Raw genomic sequence first — 20,485 nt, forward strand, 5'->3', positions numbered from 1 at the left:
GAAAATTTGAAGCTGAAAAAGATAGTTTTATCAATGTTTTCCTCGCTTCAGTCATTCATCAGTAAATTCATTATTTCGTGAGCATGTTAATTGTTGCACATTTTACAAAAACTTAAAATTTAACTATGGAACCAGGAAATCATCCTGGAGCGGCGCCTTATTTAGGAAATTTTAAGCTTTCAATTGATCACTTTCCACTTAATTTCTCAGCGTTTTCGACTTACACGCGAATTAGTAAATTTCAAGCAAAACACTTAGAATTCAAATAAGAGATCAGGATCGAGTATATTCATGACTGATAACTATCTTATACGTACGCCAATTAGGAAAATTTTAAAGACAGTGAATAATTGTACTGGATTTTAAATTTTAGCAGTCACAATACCAAAACACGATCTTTATAACTCTCTCACCACTTTTTCCTCGAACCCTTATCCGTTCTCTCATTCTCTCTCTCTCTCTCTCTCTCTCACTCTCTCTACCTCACTCTGGATGTTAATATATGGTGTCTATGTCGTTTGCTGGATAATAATAAAATTCCTATACCCCTTATGCAGAGAAAGGTTGCTCGATGTGTCCCACATACTGGAAACATGTCATGCCTTGGCTCCCTACAGAGAGCGTGTAGGCATGCCATCCAATCTAAAAAAGGTACTCCATCACCGCAGCGTGGTTCTGGGTCCCCTGAACCGCATTTTAGAGGAAACTGGGGTTTTCTATTGTATATAATATGTCTTATGTGTTGCATGTCTATATGTTTGTCTGAGTGCATGTATTTATTAGCGTGAATGGCGAGGGGTGAGGGTGAAATATAACGTCGTCATCGCCCCTCGAACGTTGAGAGCGTATGAGTGTGTGTTCGGGTTCGATGGCGGAATATTTATAAAAGTACTCCATCGACCCCAATCTAGATTAGTTTGAGTATAGGTCGGTGGAGGAATATCAAGTAATCCATCGACCAAACGGAATGAGTGTACTGTATGAATGTATTCATGTGTATGAATGTATTTATTTGTATGAATGTAGTGTTTGAAAGGGTAAATAGAATATAGACTTTGTTGGGGCTGAAATGACCTAGATGTCGGATGCCCCAGTCCAAAAAAAAAAAAATAATAATATTAATAATAAAATTCCAAAGTCAGAAGGGCTGTAAAATGACAGGACGTTCGCGAACAAAAATGCAAAAGGATAAATTAATGTCCCTATCCTTGAAATGGAATGAACTGTTCTATTGGTCCTGATTGTCGGTGCGACCGTCGGCACAATTTTGTAAATTATGCACAGGGTACGAAGCGTGAATAATGACAAGTCTTCCCTTATCCTATTCAGGCTCGATAAAACTTACCCGGTTAATTGATCCTTTCAAAGGAAGCGAACCTGCGACTCTATAACTTTTCATAATTAACCTGATGCCGAGGAGGTGTTAATAGATTCAAAAGAGGGCGGATGGGATCCTTTTGAAAAATCCATTTGGCCGACCTTGCATCAGAACCACGGAATTCAGGACAATAATTCAGCGTTCTCTCCGCCGTTTTTCAGTTTATCTTGCTTCTTCCGACTCCCTTTTTTCCTCCTTTTTTGTATTCTTGCTTTAATAATTAATTAGCTGTCCCCCATTAACAGAACGAAATCCTCGCCTTATTTCCTTCGTCGTCCTTTAGGAGATATTTTTTCGTAATACACTTTCTAAACATCTGAAACTCGCTTCTTTTGAGCACATTAATGCAGTTAAAACGAAAAACAATGAATTTAATTTTTTTTAAAAGCTTCTTCTTATTAAATGGTTTGTTTCTAATAAGTAAACATTACATGACTGTGTGAAATAAGATTTTAGGCAAAATCGTAAAAAAGGGATGTCCTTCTTTCTACCATTAGCTCAATAGCGTCTTAATGAAGAAAATATTATCGGATTGTTGCACATTTTGAAAATCCACAACTGAAAAAGGCAGGATAGGAGAGTGGGACCACATATTTTAATTTCAATTTTTGGTAGTACTGCATTAAGAAACATTAGAATCGAACGATCTAGGAACTGTTTTAGCTTTTAAGTAATATACATAGGCTTTTAAATTATATTTTTTTACCTTTGTTGTGCACTTGTTTAAAGGTTATTATTCATTCACTAATTTCGTGGTCCGCTTGACCAATTAATATATTACTACATTACAATTAATTAAGGTTTTTTTTTAGTTGAGATAAAAAAGTCAATGGCACGAGCGGGATTCGAACCCACGATCTTCGGCTAGATACGCCGCTGCTCTCCCACTTGAGCTATCGTGACCTGGATCCACTAGGACACCAACTTTCCATCTCAACCTCACCTTCTCAACCAATACCTTAAATACAGATTAATTAATTGAAAGATATTATTTGGTCAAGCGGACCACGAAAACTAGTGAATTTAATAAGTTNACCGTGACCTCGATCCACACGGACACCAACTTCCCATCTCAACCCCACCTTTTGAATTTTCACTCCTCTGAAAGAGCGGCGTATCTAGCCGAAGATTGTGGGTTCGAATCCCGCTCGTGCCATTAACTTTTCTTCTCAACTAAAAAATAAAAAACCTTAATTAATTGTAAGTTATTATTTATAGTTTGATTTGGTTTTCCTTCTTTTATCTAGAATAAGATAATGATACGCAAAAGTGTATTATACAAGACTATAAGTAAGAAGAGTTACAAAAAAAAAGCTTCCGGTTAAATAGTGTAAAAACCTTAGAAAATAAAAGAAAAACAAAAAAATTGGATTATTGTTAAGCACACTTTTAAACTTACAAATAAATACTAATTTTTGGGTTGGATTTGCCAGAAGCATTTTTTCTCTGGTGTCCTATTTTTCAACATAAACCTTCATAACAACTCTAGATTTTATTCAAAATCAATGATGTTACAACCCTAGCGGCGTATCTTTTCTAAGGTCGTGGGTTCGAATTCCGCAACTGTTTGAAAGGCGATTGTTTTGGTACCAACGGAGCATAACAATGTTTAGAATATTCGTCTGCATAGATGAGTAAAATAGAAAAACTTAAGAAATAATATTAGCAAAATTAAGCAATTACATTATTACTTAAATGACTTAATATTGCTTCAGACAAATTTGGAAGAATTTTGCACACGTGTCATATTTTTCGACACCAAAAAAGAATTCCATTGCAATCAGTGTTCTCATGTAAGTGATCTTTTGCTTTTCTTATTTAAATATAACTAAAATATAACGGTATATTCTGATTTATACTTTTGTTCCTAAAACCATACTTATCCGAAAAAAATTAGGAACATTGCTATTTATTTAGTTCTTGTGTCATTACGATTTTCGTGTTTTTTCCTTTATTGCGATTTTTCCAAGTTTTATAATTGATAACATACTTCGATTGGAACAAATTCTATTTCGATCTTTGATACAGCATTGTCACATCATTTACCCATTTCACCATCGACCCATGAAACTAAAAGGCGGACAAATCGCAACCCGGCTGGAAATGATATATCGACATTTGGTTTATTTCTGCTGAACAGTGTTTTCAAAGGTTGTTCACATTTAAGGATCAAATTTATCTTTTGACAATTTTAATCTCAAATTCCATCGAAGCAAAACATTCAATTTTACGTTTATTACGATCATTGTTACATCGTATAAACTTGACCTTTCAAATTGTTTTAACTACTTTACTTTACGGCACTTTACTAGACGGTACGAGCCTGTTGCCCCCCAAACGACACCGCACAATCATTTGCCCGCCGCTTAAAGCGGGGAACTCACATACCCGATGCAATATGCGACGCTACCAGATGCCACCCGACAAAATCCAAAGTCCAATTTTCCATAAGGTTGTATTAACCCCGTGCACATCTGCCCGATGCTATGCAACCCTACCCTACTCTACGCTCGGCGATCACCACTGACCAGATATTCGTCGGGTAGCATCGAGTACAGTCAAAGACAAAAGAACTGAACACTCACATTTTTATTCAATCTACATTTTCGTTATATTCATTACTACATACTTATTTTAGTATATACCAAATTAGCCGAGATCAAAAATTCATTAGTTTTTATTAAACAAAAAAAAATTATAGGTTTGGTAGAAAATTGATCAAAACACCGGAATACCATTTCTTGATATAATGAATTTAACTAACAATTTATTACACGGTTTCTCTCATAAAAATTAACAACAATTATAACAATTAATTTCATAGTTGTGCTCATACAATTCCACCTATTTTGTCGAGTAGCGTCAGAAAAGGAACTCATAATTTTTGTAGTTTATTTCAAACAACGTATATGTCATTTTACAAAACATTCTTATTTTAATATAAACCAAATAAAACGAAATCAAAAATTCATGAGTTTTTATAAAAATGATTTACTTATGGTGGTTAGTCAGAAAATGTATCAAAACCCCGTAATAACTTTATTTAAAACAATTAAATTTAACTTCACTAATTTCGTGGTCCGCTTGACCAAATAATTTATTTGAAAAATAGCAAAAAGGAGGGAAAATTCAAAAGGTGGAGTTGAGATGGGAAGTTAGTGTCCGAGTGGATCGAGGTCACGATAGCTCAAGTGGTAAAGCAGCGGCGTATCTAGCCGAAGATCGAGGGTTCGAATCCCGCTCGTGCCATTGACTTTTTTTATCTCAACTAAAAACCTTAATTAATTAAATTTAACTAACAATTTATTACATGGTTTTGCTCCAAATATTGAACAAAAGAGGCGTGGCGATTGTGATACATGCTGAGGACTGTACGTGGCGTGCGCTTGACGTTGCATAGATGTGCACACCCTACCAAAACTTGGCAAGGCGTCGGGTAGCGTCGCATAGCGACGCATCGGGTAAGTGTGTTCCCGACTTTAAAATTGTGTTATTGTCTTTTATAAATTAAGATTCGTCAATATTATTTTTTACGTTGTTTCTTCACATATGCCTTCACCAGACGCCTTTCATTCTTTGCAAAGAAGAAGCCTCACGTCCTATCAGGCGGTACACGAGAAAGGAAAAGGAGGAAAAAATTGTCTATTTGGTAATTCTACTCTTCCCTGCGCAGAGACATTCCTATCCTTATTTTGCTTAGAAGTAATTTTATTTTTCTTAGCCGTTATCCAGTTTTATTTTCATTTCTTTTACCTTTTCACTGGATTTAATTATTTATTACAATATTTCTTTGTGATATTAAATTTAATCTCTCTCTCTTTCTCTCTTCTCTCTCTCTCTCTCCCTCTCACTCCCTCTCTCTCTTTCTCCCCCTCTGTGCATATATATAAACAGCTCCCTAATCTTGAAATAGTGAAAAATTTTACTGCAATTTACCACCAATTAAAAAATAAATAAACTGTTATGGGTCTTGCTAAATCATCCTCTGTCTATTTAGGATGTATGGACTTCCAATTTATTACCTTTTCCCGTCGGATCAAAATTATTATAACGATACGTTTGAGTAATGGAAAAAGGATTGATAAAAATGATTTATACTATGATTAAAATCTACTGCAACAGATTATAAGGATTAATAAACGCATTATGGCATTATTTTGATTAAATTCAAATTACGAAAAAATATTACGAAAAGAACTCTAAGTACATAATACTAATTCCATGTCTTTAATGAGCTTACCATTATCATTATTTTCTCTGTTTTTAGAGACTTTTCCCTGCTTTTAGAACATTGTATTAACATTCGCAGTACAATCAAAACTTTTTGCCTAATTATATTGCAATAATTGCAGTGAGATGCTCAGAAAAGCAATATTCAGGGCTGGAAGCTTATTTCCAACTATCATTCTTGACAGTGCGTGGTGATTAGTGACCTTTAGTCGATGATTATTCAGAAATCGTGAGATGCGGTCTGGTGTGATGTAGGTTTCAGAAAAACATTTTCTTTATCGTGCCAACGTTCGATCTTTATTGAGATCATCTTCAGGGCTCAAAGTGAGTGGCACTCTCGACACGACACGCAAGAATGGCGCACTTACGCAGAAAAGAAACACTTTGACCCCTGAAGATGATCGCAATAAAGATCGAAAAATTGGCACGATAAAGAAAATGTTTTTCTGAAACCTACATCACACCAGACCGCATCTCACGATTTCTGAATAATCATTCTTGACAGTAAACGTTAAAAATTCGTGTATATTTGTACTTACGGTAGAGAGCACAAACTTCTGATAAGTTGCTTTTTTTAAAAAAAGGAATTGATCGGCATCGTCAATGAATATAAATATTTCGGTGAAGTCACTTATCGTCTTGCGATGTCCAAACATTGAAAGGAAAAGGTGACCGTAGCACGATACGATTACCCCCCATTCTTTGTTTGAAAAATATCAACTTCCACCTCTAATCCAAGGAGAACATCCTCGGTTGGCCTAGTTTTTTCTCAGATCTCCTATCGATGGTCTCCAGGCAACACCGTTCTGAATATTTACCATCAACCCAAATCTGGTCAGTTGGCTTACAGTCAACAGTGAAGAAATGTAATCAAATTAAAATAATTACATTTGGCGTATAAAAAATTAGTAGAAGTATAAAACATTTGGCAAAACATTTTCCAATATTGGTATAACTTTCCAAAAACATGTTTTTCAATTAATGTTTCTTTTCTCTCGTATAATATCAACACATATAAATTTTAGGACATTTTAATTTACTACTCTAATAAATTATTCCTGCCTTAAGAGCGGCAGACGTGTGCGCCTATTAAGACTTTAATTAAAATTTATCTCTTCTCAAAGGCTTCCGGCCAAGAGAACACGAATAGAAAGAGAGGGGCCGTTTTTCAAGTTATTCCCGTCTTTTTTAAGGAAACATTAAAATGTAATTAAATACCTGGAGATTTTTGTTTGAAAGAAGGCACTACAATGAAACCTTATATACATGGTGTTCCAAAAAACGCCAATTTTCTGAAGAGCCAGTGAGGTCATGTAACAAGGCAACGGGATTATTTAACCCTGTTGTAGCCAGCATAGCACAAAGGGGTCGGTAATTATTGTCGAAGCCCACCCTGAGACAAGAGAGTTTCTGAAAAGAACGGCTACATTTCCAGCCGGCCGTTTTAAACAGAGTTTAACAAAAGGGTTAGAGCCTCGGTGAAGAAAAACGGCAGGGAAAAGTGCTGGAAACTAACTCGCAAGGGGAAAACAAGCTCATTTTATATGAAACTCTCCAACGTGGAACGGCTTAGACTGTAAAAGGGTTTACAGAAAATTGGTAATAAGAGTTTCAACAAAGGTGTATTATGCCAATAACTATTAAAATATACTTTTTCTCCTCGAAATTATCATTGTTTCTTTAAAATATACGGAAAATGAACAGTTTACACGTAGCATAAAATAAAGACAAAACACGTAAAAAATGTTGTCTATGCTCTTAGATAAACTTTACACCCAACAATTTACTTTTTCTTTTCTAAATATAGCAGTCCCTCCTGGTAGATTATGTTTCATACGTTAATTAACAAAATATTTAGGCTAAAATCGACTGTTCGTATCAACAGTGTCTTCTTGAATATAACATTTATTAATTTTATTACACACATTAATATGATATCTATTTATGGTAAGTGAGACATTTGCTGATTTTGAATATCTGACTTTTTAAACATTATTTTTTAATGGAGTAATATAGTAGTCAAAGAATATTTTTTAGTACAAAACTTGGTCCCTCTCTCTCAATCTCTCTCACTCCCTCTCTCTCTCTCAAACTCTCTCACTCTCTCTTCTTTTTCTCTCTCTCTCTCCCTCTCCACCCAACCCATTCAACCTCACTCTCTCACCCTTTCTCCTTTTCTCTCTCTCTCCTTTTTCTCTCTTTACCTCTCTCTCTCTCTCTCGCTCTCTCTCTCCTTTATTTCTCTATCTTTATCTCTCTCTCCTTTTTTCTCTTTTCCCCACTCTCCCATTCACCATCATTCTCTCTCTCTATCTTTCTTTCATGCTTTACGTTAAACACTCTTTTTTTCTCCCTTTCTTTCTACCTAAATATATTTCTCTTTGATTTGTTAATCTGCTGTTCCATAACAAACAAGAATTTTACCTTTAACTCGTAATGGATTAGAACAATGTCTGTTTCAATTTTCCAAATTAGCATTTACAGAATTGTTCGTTCAATTAAATTTCTTGGCTAAGACGGCTTTGACTCTCAGTCACGTTTTATTATGGCTGCGAAATTAAATTAAATCACTTCCTCTTTATTTAATTTTATTATTTCAATTAGGGTGAAGGAAATTAAAACAAGTTTACGAGTTATGAGAAGGCATTATTTTTAGAAAAATATCAAACTTTAGATTTTCGGAAAGTTTTACATTTATACCCACTTTATTTATATATCATAATTATATATCATTAATTTTAAAAAAATACTTTGTTGTTTATTAATGGTTTAAAAATCAAAGACGAATGAATAACTTTTTTCTAACCACACTTGTATCAAAAGTCAAAACAGGCTAATTTTTATAAGAAAGTGAAAATGTTGATAAAAATCGAAGAATTACTAACTTGATCGATTAAGGCGTAAAGTAAAAAAAAAAAAAATGACAGAAAAACTCCTTAGAAACTTCACAGAAAAGTATTACAAGGGTTTTCTCAATTAACGTTGAAAACCGGCTTCTGATAACTTCGGCGAAACTTTGGCCAACTTCATCTTTCACCCACAAGTGGATATATTTCAAGTTTAAAGCGAAGTACTTTGCATTTATAATCAAAGGGCAATTATTTTCCCGTGGGCAGTAAACCACGACGAGCGGCCGACTGATACGGACTTAATGAGTTATGTTTTCGTTTATCTACAAATGCATATCCCTGATCGATCCGGCACGACCTAGACTTTTGATATCTTTGGATTTCTTTTTAGTCCTCGTACTGGAGCCGCAACATCAAAAGGCAATGGAGTATTTCCCTATTGACTACGCTGCTCTGTGGTGGTTTTCATCAGAATAAGCAATCTCACTTTGTGAAAGTATGATACGTTCTTTTGCTCAGAAATGTTTTATATGAGTTTTGTTCGTTAATTAGTGTGTTATATATAAACATTTCTGCGACTACGTAAATGAAACTTTTGAAACGAGATTTTTGTTTTCCAAAAGCAAGTTTCAATTATTTTCTAAATAAATTTCAATATATGAATTTCTGTAAGTTTAATTTTAATGAATTTAATTAACGGAAAGTACTGGGATTATTAAAAATATTTCTCCGGTTCTGTTTTAATTGAGGAGACGCAGTTTACTTCTAGTTTGTAAGGTTTTAAACCGTTTTAGTTTCCGCTGGATCAACACTTTAATTTTAAATTCACTAGTTTTCGTGGTCCGCTTGACCAATTAATATCTTTCAATTAATTATGGTTTTTAGTTGAGGATAAAAATGTCAGTGTCACGAGCGGGATTCGAACCCACCATCTTCGGGTTGATAAGCCGCTGCTGTACCACTTGAACTATCCTGACCTCGATCTACTCGGACTCTAACTTCCCATGTCAAACCCACCTTTTAAATTTTCCCTCCTTTTTGCCATATTTCAAATGTCGTGTAATATATTTGATTCTCGGCCACAAATGAAATAGCCACGGAGAGCATTAGTGAAGTAGTATATACTTCATTTAACTTATTAAATTCACTAGTTTTCGTGGTTCGCTTGAGCAATTAAAATCTTTCAATTAATGAAGGTTTTAGTGGATCGAATATAGCTCAAGTGGTAGAGCAGCAAGATCGTAGGTTCGAATCCCGCTAGTGACACTGACTTTTTTATCGCAACTAAAAACCTTAAACTGAATTAAAATTTAAAGTTAGTTTTAAAGTTATCAGTTTTTCGACATTTGGAAAACTAAAATTTGAGAAAAGAAAAATAATTATTTTGATTTTGTCAAAATTAATATTTTCTGGGTGTATAAAAAACGAATACAATTTCGACTTCAACAATCCAAAAATATTACTCACAGAACAAAACATACATAAACGTAACTTTGTTGAAATGGTTTAACTCAACAGGGATAAACACAGCAGGAATTATAGAACAGACACATGTGAACTCAGACGCAGCTACGCCAATATCATTAATCAAATTCAATATCGATAACATATATCACCATCACATCATACAAAACATATAATAAACATATAAAACCATCATCACAATCCACACATAAAACATTTCTACATAGTCTAATTATTCAACAATTCTTTTCCCCTAATTATCCCCGACTATAAATCCTAAAAGAATTAATCTACTACCCATCCTTTCACCTCAAAGAAGCCAACTCTTCGTATAAAAATGTCTTTCTATGCCTACTTCATTCCCACCCCTTCAAAATCCAACGTGTATGGACATAAAACATCAATATCTCACTGGCACTCTCAACACCATACACAAGAATGACACATCTACACGGAAAGCAAACACTTTGAGTGGGTACAAATAATTTGATTGAGTCTAAATTTTCTATCATTGTATAAATTAATTTTGTTTACATGTATGGTACATGTATTTATTAAATTTAAACAATGTTTGTAAATCGCAGGTCCTGAAGATGATCTCAAATATGATCGAAACGTTGGCACGATGAAGAAAATGTTTTTCTAAAACCTGCGTCACACTAGACCGCATCTCACTATTTCCAAATAAACTTTGAAAAGACTTCACGAAGCACTATACATTTGTTTACAACTTTATAAACCACACATAATGAAATTACTTTGACCTCCGTAAATAAAAGTGAATTTGAATTAAAAAAAAAAAAAAATCATAAAACCATAAAACCTTGAGAGTATTGAGTTCATTTCGTACTGATTTTCCTCACCGGTAAATACGTATAGTTTAAGCGTTATTATCTTCGGCTGAACGTAAAAACAATCGTTGCATAAAAGTCAGAGGATGACGTTTTAAGTAGAATTACAGGATATCTAGCCAAAAAATTATCAAGAATATCTAGCCAAAAATATCAAGCCTAGAAAAATCTATTTTTATTTACCATAAAAAAATGTATTCATGGCCTTTAAAGTATGCTTAAAACGGATCAAAATTGTTTTTATAGAGAAAAGTTCTAATTTACTGGAAGTGCCTGTTTTTCTCGGTTCTTTCGGTCATTGTCAAGAACGCTGGAATACTTTTCTAATATTTTTCGACCTATTATATTATCACAAAATAAGTTTAACCAAAACCGTTGATCCCGTCTGCAGGGGTTGATCCCTATTTCTCACGCTATTAGCAGGTTTCCCATCGTATTCGTGGTCTGTTTTTACTCCTAAATAGGTTTGTTAGCTAGTACGTTTGTTTTTCCAGGTGTGTAAATTTCCTTGGGGCGTCGGTGGCTGCAACCGTTTAGGCGTTGACACGGCACTCATCACAGTAAGGTAAAGGTCCCGGCTTCGAATCCAGCGGCCCTGCATTTGAACCCGACATACTTACAAATGGTTTTTTTTTTTCAAAAACGCCGGCACCCTGTGGGTTTATACGACCTCGGCTGTTGCAAACCCTCATAAAAAAAATCTTCATTTTGTATATGTGACTGATGGGCTAACACCACTGATAACGAAGAAAAAGAAGGATTCAAAGAAACAAAATAATAAAATCTGTTTCAATTAAATAATATTTATGAAAGGTATTGGTCAAGATAAAAAAGTCAGTGTGACGAGCGGGATTCGAACCCACGACCTTCGGCTAGATACGTCGCTACTCTACCACTTGAGCTATCGTGACTTCGATCCGCTCGGACACCAACTTCCTATCTCAACCTCACCTCTTGAATTGAGATGGGAAGTTAGTGTCGTGGGTTCGAATCCCGCTCGTGACACTGACTTTTTTATCTTGACCAATACTTTTCATAAATATTAAGTAATTGAAAAAGTTTAATTGGTCAAACGGACCATGAACTGTAATGGATTTAATAAAATATATTGAACGCAATGGCAGCTTTAACATAAGCGCGATCAGGAAAATAGTAAACACGATGCACGCACAAAAATAAAACGATACTAAAAATATAGAATTTTTAATAGGTTAGTACAGCATATCTGTTTTATATCGTGGTTTTAGAAAAGAAACGATAGCAATTTGCCTGTCAACCAACATCCAATTTTCGCTATAATTATATATATAAAATTGTATCGTGTAAAATATAAATTACAACCACTTTTCGTTGTTTTGTAAGCGTTGTCAATATTTCCCACACTGTCCATTCTCGTCTTCTTTTCCTAGATATATTTTGTTGTCTTACGTTTCATTATTAAATATGTACATACTGTATCAGGCACGAAACTGAATTCTTTCAGTTAATATAGATATTTTCGTTCAGCGAGTATAATATAGTTTTATTTATTAGTATAAATAATCAAAATTTATATTTATACGTACTATCCCAAAAACCCGGGAAAATATTAAATACAATTTTAATTACGTTAAAAACTTTGTCATTCTTTATAGGGGTTCAATCGATAAATCTTCTTTATTGTATCAACGCTAACATCGGACGACGTGGGAAACCAAAAAGCGAGAGGGGAAAAAAAACGAGATTCTTCCTGACAACAAATCTTCTTGCTCTGTTTTACCACCCCGCCCACATTCTCGAAGCCAAGCTCGGCTGAAACTTTTCACAAGATTTATCCATCCTTCACCGACCCATTTCTGTTCGACAAGTTGCTTCCAAAGAATGAATACGAGAAACGCCTCCTTTTTTTAACGTCTATAATCTAACGTCTTATTTTCTCTAACGTCTAATAGATAACAATATAATCAGGAGCTATTTTGCAAAATAGAGTCGTTTTCAATGTTATCCGATGTATCAAAACGTGATTCCAATGTAGTGGAATAGTTCGAGAAATTGATTCAGGATAGTTTGCTCAAGCAATTTTAACTTAAGGAACGAACTCCCGCTTTTCTCCTGGCGATAAGGATTATGGAGTGTGTGTTTACGGAGACGTGATCCTCCGAGGGAAATTTACCGATGGCGAATCCACTTTAAAACTCTAAAATACGATTTCAATATTCATTTCACGTAAACCACCTTCAACTCGGAATTCTGCCCGTAACTGAACGTGGTTCTTCACCCTTTTAAGTGGAATAAACTGTTACCACGAGAGAAAGAAGTGTAAAATATGTATTTTGAAAGTGGTAGAGGTAATGTTTTTAGCATTGTATTTAAAATCTTATAGATACTCAGTTTACACATATAAATAATTTTACGTAATTATTATTTTAATGAGTAATCTAATAAGAGAGAGAAAAAGTAAAATTGTAAAATTGATAATTAAATATATTTCGTAAGCTGAAACAAAAATTTAATACAGAGTTAAATTTATACTATATTTAAGCAATGAATTTACATAAAAATTTAATGAGATGAGGACACATAATAATAAATAACATTTTTGGGTTTAGATATACACAAACTAAACCATATATATACACATATATAAAATCCATGTTATCAAGCGCAATCCTTTTTATCGTTTACCGTTTACTCTTTGACGACTTATAACTCTTTATTTTATCGTCTGGAAACAGTTCTCGTAATGTTTATCTGAATTGTTGCCTGGTGTGGTTGTTTTTACAAATGGGCAAGAATGATTTGTTTTTAGCCTTTTATTTTACCAGAAATGTTTTTATTCTGCAGATTCTTTTTTATCATATGTATAATGATTTAGACAATTAAAATATTAAGGAATGTTAGGTTACAATAACGCTTTTATTAACTACATCATCATCAATTGATTAATGTTTAAATTTAACAAATCCATGAAATTGATCAATATCTTACGGTTATATAATATCAATCTTAATAAAGAAAGAATTTTTATATAGAGTCAATTTTGAACAATATGTTTTAATACGTTATACGTTTTATTTATTAATATAAAAAATCATCACTCAATCTGTACAGTGTCTATTTTATTCACGATATCGTATACAAAGCTTTTAAAATCATAATTTTTAGCGTAGGTCAAATATGTAATTACTAGTCGAGACAATCCATCTCCAATTTTTCATACTGTTTCTTCCTATTTTGTTAAACGATCAAATACATTTTTTTGAATTTTATAGAAACGGTGATTTAGCTATTTACGTTTCTTCATCGGATATGTTAGAGCAGGGGTGCTCAAACGGTCGATCGCGATCGACCAGTCGATCGCGAGTGCTTTTTGAGTAGNGATCGTAAGTAGTCTAAAAATATTGAGGTAGATCGCCAGCAGTTCAAGTTTGAGCACCCCTGCTGTTAGAGAGATAAATATTTTCCATATCATTTTGTGCTATTGCTGAAAGGCTACATAACAAATTATGGTTTCAAGAGATTTGTTCAGCAGAAGGTATTGCCATTTGGAATATTTAAAACTTTTTACTAAGTTTATTAAGTTAGAATAACCAAATCTTATCCACTCTCACTCACTTTCCCTCCATCGCTCTCTCTCTCTCTCTCTCTCTCTCTCTCTCTTTCACTGTCCGCCTTCTGTTTTTCTCTCCCTTCCTTCATTTTTCTCTCTCGTTCCCAATTCCTCAATTTTTTCTTCTTTCTCTACATCTATCTATCAATCAACTCATTCCAATATTTGTTTCTCTTTTCGATTATATCTATGTTATGATTTTTCCTTCTTGAAGGTGAGATAATAGGTCATTAACGTGATAATTGGATTACTAAGAAGGGTTTTCAATTTGTCGTCGAAAGGTGTTACCAATAAAGACAAAACACTGGTTCGGGAAATTTTAAACAATAATGGGTACCCGAGAAAAATGGTAAATAAATGTATGAACAATAACAATCTATGGAAGATAAACTCAAACGAAAACTCGGAAAACCTAGAAGATGAAAATCCTCCTGAAATTTCCGATGTCACTTTCTCTTACATCCAAGGGTTATCGGAACAGTTGAGAAGTTGTCTGAAAAGGAAGTTATCTCTAGTTAAGTTGGCGTTCCGAAAGAGTAATGCGGTTAAAAAGTACTACTAAGATAAAATTGAGAATGGACTACAATCAGCCAAGTATACAAAATTGAATACAAAGAATTCAAGAAAGTATACTATGGTGAAACCAAACAATACCTAAAGAATAAAATTTATCAACATAAATATACAGTGCAAAATAGTAAAAACAATGAAACTGCCTTGGTACAACATGCAGTTGTTGAAGGTCATACATTTTTATTTGATGATGTTAGTATTGTTACAAAAGAACGAAATAATAAAAAACGAAAGTTCCTGGAGGCCGTTTACACAAAAAAGATAAACTGTCTGTTAATTACCGTCAAGACTGTGATATGATAAGTGATTGCTATTTTAATTGGTTAAAAAATTTATAAAAATAATCTAGTCAATTTTAAACTTTGGAAGAAACTTAAAATCTGTGATAATTGTGATAATAATTGTTAAAATGTTGTTAATAAAATGATTAAAAATTGTTGTTTAAAAGTGGATTTTTGAGAAAAATGTAATTTTAACTGTTGAGTGGTTGTTTTTAATGTTAATTCGTTGGTCTGTGATAGGATGTTTATAAGAGGTTGAAACGTCATATGAGAGGTTGTTGATAAGAGTTGTTTATTCAGGTTCAAGGTTCCAGGTTCAAAATATTAAAACGTATGTTCGAAGTCTGAAAGACTTAAGTATGTACCACACTGGCTCTTTTTTTAAAATAAACTGTTATTTATTTTAAAATCGTGAGACACGACATGCAAGAATGGCACAATTACACAGAAGACAAACACTTTGAGCCCTGAAGATGATCTCAATAAAGATCAAAACGTTAGCACGATAAAGAAAATGTTTTTCTGAAACCTACATCACATCAGACCGCAACTCACGATTTCTAAATAACTATCGATTAACGGTCACTAATCACCACACATAAACTTTTATAAAATATTAATGACTGACGACCACTGTTTTAACCGTTGTAAGTAGTGAAGAAACAATGATAACCATGTTGATCTAAAAATGGAAGAAATATTTGTTCTGTGAATCTGTGCGTTAACTCCCCTGAGGAAGGATTAAAATTAATCCGAAACGTTTTGGTTAAAAAAGACCTATTATCTCACCTTCAAGAAGGAGAAATCATAAGTTAAACTGTTGAGGTCGAAGTATAAGACAACATTATATCTCTAAATCTAACTTTTCACTCTACTGTGTCTTTCGTAGTGTATTGTGTTTTATAGTATTTATTTTGTAATATATTTTTATATAAGTACAATTTTATTATCATCCAGTTATCTTTGGTATATTTTCTAAAGTTAAGAAAGCGTTTTGAAGAAAATTTACGGATACGTACGCTCTATTTCTTTGCAAATAATATCTGCTAAATAGTTAAAACGATATAATTATATGCAACGGAATGGATAACCAAACACAAAACTGATTTTCAAATACTAAGACAGTCAAAATGTTTTAGCTATAAAGAAACTTGCAATTAAAATTAGAATGAATAAGAATTGGACGTACCACTTTGAATGGATGTGAAAATATTATAAAACAGAGTATCCGAGGCGTCTTAAAAATTTTATAATATTTAAAAACTACTATAGTGCGCCGAAAAAGCTCTAAACAAGCAAAATTCTTGTGGTTCACATTGCCAAAAATGATAAGTGTATGACATACAATACATACAAAGCGAACATATTATCACGGAATTGTTTAAGAATTGTGTTTTTAATTGTGGTCCTTCAGTTTTAGTGATATTTCATTGCATAAAACAGGTGAAAAATCGCATAATCTCTAAATCCATACGGCACAGATCTAGGAGCCTTTGTTCTATGTCCATGGGCATGTGGGATTACCGTGCGTAATGAAATATTCGTACCAGTTTACATGACTTTTTCCCTCGTTATTACATCGTTTTGCGTAGGTTGTACAAAGGAAAATTAAACTTAAATCAAAATGTGTACGTTCGTTGCGGAAATCCATTAATTGATTGTACTACAATGAAGAAAGATGAAAATTACATAAAAATCCAACGATTTTATTGAAGAAAGAAACACACGTACCTATATCATGATGTTCCTAATAGTAATTTCAACAAATCCCAATATCATCACGAAAATGGTTTAAAAGTGGTGCAAGGACGGTAGGAGTAAGTTCTTTCTCAATTTTCTGTACATTTTTCGTTTTTTGGTAATTAGAGTAGAGTATCTTTATTCTTTGTATTAGTGTATCTTCATTGAACTATTTTCGGAAAAATTATATGTTATGAACATTTAAAAATTGAGATAAAAACTGAATAAAAACTTGTACGTCCCACTTCATTAATAGTTAATTTTATTTTTCAATTAATTAAGGTTTTTAGTTGAGATAAAAAAGTTAGTGTCACGAGCGGGATTCGAACCCACGATCTTTAGCTAGATACGCCGCTGCTCTACTACTTGAGCTATCGTGACTTGGATCCACTCGGACACTAACTTCCCATCTCAACCCCACCTTTTGAATTTTCCCTCCTTTTTGCGATTTTTCAAATTTTGTGTAATCCCTTCGATTCTCGGAGACAAATGAAATGGCCAAGGAGAGCTTAAATGAAGGTATACTTCATTTTAACTAAAAACCTTAATTAATTGAAAGATATTACTTGGACAAGTGGACCACAAAAACTAGTGAAGTTGAAGCTATTATTAACATTTATTGCATTTGACTTTTCTCTTATAACTTCACACTTTTATATCTTCCCATATATACTCACTTCTCCTCTATATGTATCTCACTCACTCTTTCTAATTTTCTCTCACTCTCTCTCTCTCTCTCTCTCTCTCTCTCTCTCTCTCTCTCTCTCTCTCTCCAATGTATCTATCTATCTCCCTCTTACTTCGTATCTCATATTCTGTTGCCCTCCACCACCACTACCTTACATTTTGAAAAAAAAATGTATGAATTTTGTACAGAAAGCAATTTGTTTTAATTATTGAATTTTAGAGGAAAAACAAAATCAACGCAAGTATCTAGCTATCCATCTATCAACTTATTTATATATCTATGTATCTATCTATTCTTATCTTATTTATTAGCGTTTTATGTACACTTTTTACCTGCACTGTCCATCAAAACTACCGACCATCTGGTTTGGATTTTAGATTTTTCTTCCATGAGTACGTAAAAAAGTTCACGTTTTTTGACCAAAAATAACGAAAAACCCAATAACAGTTGAAAAACTGGGGAAAGTGGAATATGACGAATTGAAAGCTTATTTAAATTGCTTAACGATTACTATAAGACGCCGCTACAAAGACGATTTCCTCCAAGGCTCAATTTGAGGTTTTCGTAAAACGTCCATTTAAAAAAACATTTGAAACAGCCAACTTGTTCAGCGTATCCACAAAATGAGACCTAGCGCAGGTCTGGCTTTCAAAGGCCGAGAAAATATGCATTTCCAAATTTGGACATTTTTTCGCCCAAAAACCAGGCGTTCGGATTTTTTCCTTAGTATACGTTTACCTTTATCCCTCATTTACATTCAGTACTCTGTCAGAAATTAAAATGTGTTTTAAACGGAATAGGTTTCTCTGAGCCGTAATGAGCACTTTGAAATTTTATATATCAGCTTTATTTTGTATTTGCATATTATTCCTAACAATGCCAATACACGTACCGTTCTTAATATTTAAATTTCCAACTTTTTCCACTCATACGTTTTTTGACAATTTTTCCCTCTTGTTCTCAATCACACTCTCTCTCTCCCTCTATCACTCTCTCTCTGTCTTTCTTTCTCCCTCTTTCTATCAATCTATGGTTCTGTCTACATGTCAAAATATCCATCCATCTATCTACTTATCTATTTATATGTCTTTTCATCTAATCTCTTTATCTATCTACCTATTGATACATCTATTTATCTGCTTATGTGATTATCTATGTATGTACATTGTTATATACATATCAGCCTATATCTTTCACCCGATCTCTCATTTCCATTATTTCCATCTTTTATTTATAAAATTAAAACTTTTACCATATTTTGTTAAGCTTTCATCTGTTATTAATATTTTTTCACAATTATTGTTTTTTCTGAATATTTTTTCATACAAACATTCTTTCAACAACTACTTCGCTTTCTTTCGTTGCTCCAAGAGAAGATAAATAGCTGATGTTGGACTCTTCATTCTTATCTTTTTTTCTTTCTCCGAGACACAATAAAATACAAGAGGAAAAACACGGACGAGTTGTTTCCCCAAGGATAGGCCAATAATATATTACATTTATTTATATTCCGTTCGCGCCGCTATCCCATTCATGTAGTAACAATGATTTTGAAAACAAGGATAATAGAATGTACGTCTTGAAAGAATGAAATAATAGACAATAGGACGAAAGGGAAAAGAAACGAGACGACTCGGATGAGCCCATTCAATTCAGCGATTGTGACAAGTGGCGCCTTGGAAACTTCAGTCTTACATTCCCTTAACACAACTCTATTTCGGAAGGATTTATTATTTTATTACTTTCCGACACCATTCAAAACTTTCCTTTCTCTGCTCATACCAAGCGGTAATGGGATTTTAAGTATCAATGGTCGGAAAATAATTGTTTATCTTAACAAAGCTATAGAAAGAAGAAGAAAGGAAGTTATGTAATAAAATTACAAATAGAGAATTTATATAAATTTCTCTTACAATAATATTGCCGGTTTATAAACACAGTTAACTATTGAAACGGATTTTATTTTGGGTGGAAGCCAGTTTATCACAAATAAATAAATTGCTTTCTAGCCGGATCGTACTTTTTTAAGTTTAAACAATCTCAACCCAATAATTTTTTGTAATTTGATTTTTTTACTAAAAACCTTTACACCAGTTTGTTAACCAAAGTTTACTGTCAGCCTTCTGCTGGTCGATGCCGGCATTAGTTTGACCAAATTTCATCATCACCGCTCCGCATAATATCGAACTCAGGATTTACGTATTCAGTATAGCAGCCTAATTCTGAGGATTTGGAACCGGCCGACAATCAGCATTTTGCCTGTTAACATTGTCAATATTGCGAAACCGCACGTTTAAACAATCTAACCGGAAAAGTTGGAATTATGGAATTGTCTTGTATTTTGCGCGCAGTTCTCAATGGGGATTTCAATTTACCCCTGGGAAATTTATTCGAAAAATGAATTACGGCGACTGTACTGCTCGCATGCCGTATATATTCGAGGAAAAAAGAGAGCGCTAGAGGTAGACTGAGAGAAAAGAAAGAAAGGGAGAGAGTTAGTGAGAGAGAGAAAATGAATAATAAAAGAAATGTAATAAGAAATGCAGAAACAATCAATACATATGTAACATAATTTATGAATGTATGCATATGTGTGTGTTTGTGTTAATTAAACCATTTAGTCATCAATCTATTTATCTAGGTATACCTATCTACGAACATAGTTATCTATTGGGTTGTCCGGAAAATAATGCAGGATTTTAAGTTTTCATTAAAAAAAATCTATATAAAATATTCTGTTTACGTTTACAGGATTACTCATTTGTATGAATGTCAACACTTATTAATCCTCTTCCAAATGATATTGTTTGTTTACCTCTGTAGCATTCCGCTACTTGGAAAT

At 33.4% G+C, this 20,485-nt stretch overlaps 1 protein-coding gene across 3 annotated transcripts in view; it reads left to right on the forward strand.

The window, feature by feature from the left end:
- LOC106670135 (ly6/PLAUR domain-containing protein 6B-like) overlaps window positions 1-20,485 on the forward strand; it is a 255,955-nt gene that overhangs the window by 83,536 nt on the left and 151,934 nt on the right. The gene's annotated exons all lie outside the window — the stretch shown is intronic.

This window comes from Cimex lectularius, unplaced genomic scaffold, assembly GCF_000648675.2.
Source record: "Cimex lectularius strain Harlan isolate CLEC.00 unplaced genomic scaffold, Clec_2.1 scaffold291, whole genome shotgun sequence".
Lineage (NCBI taxonomy): Eukaryota > Metazoa > Arthropoda > Insecta > Hemiptera > Cimicidae > Cimex > Cimex lectularius.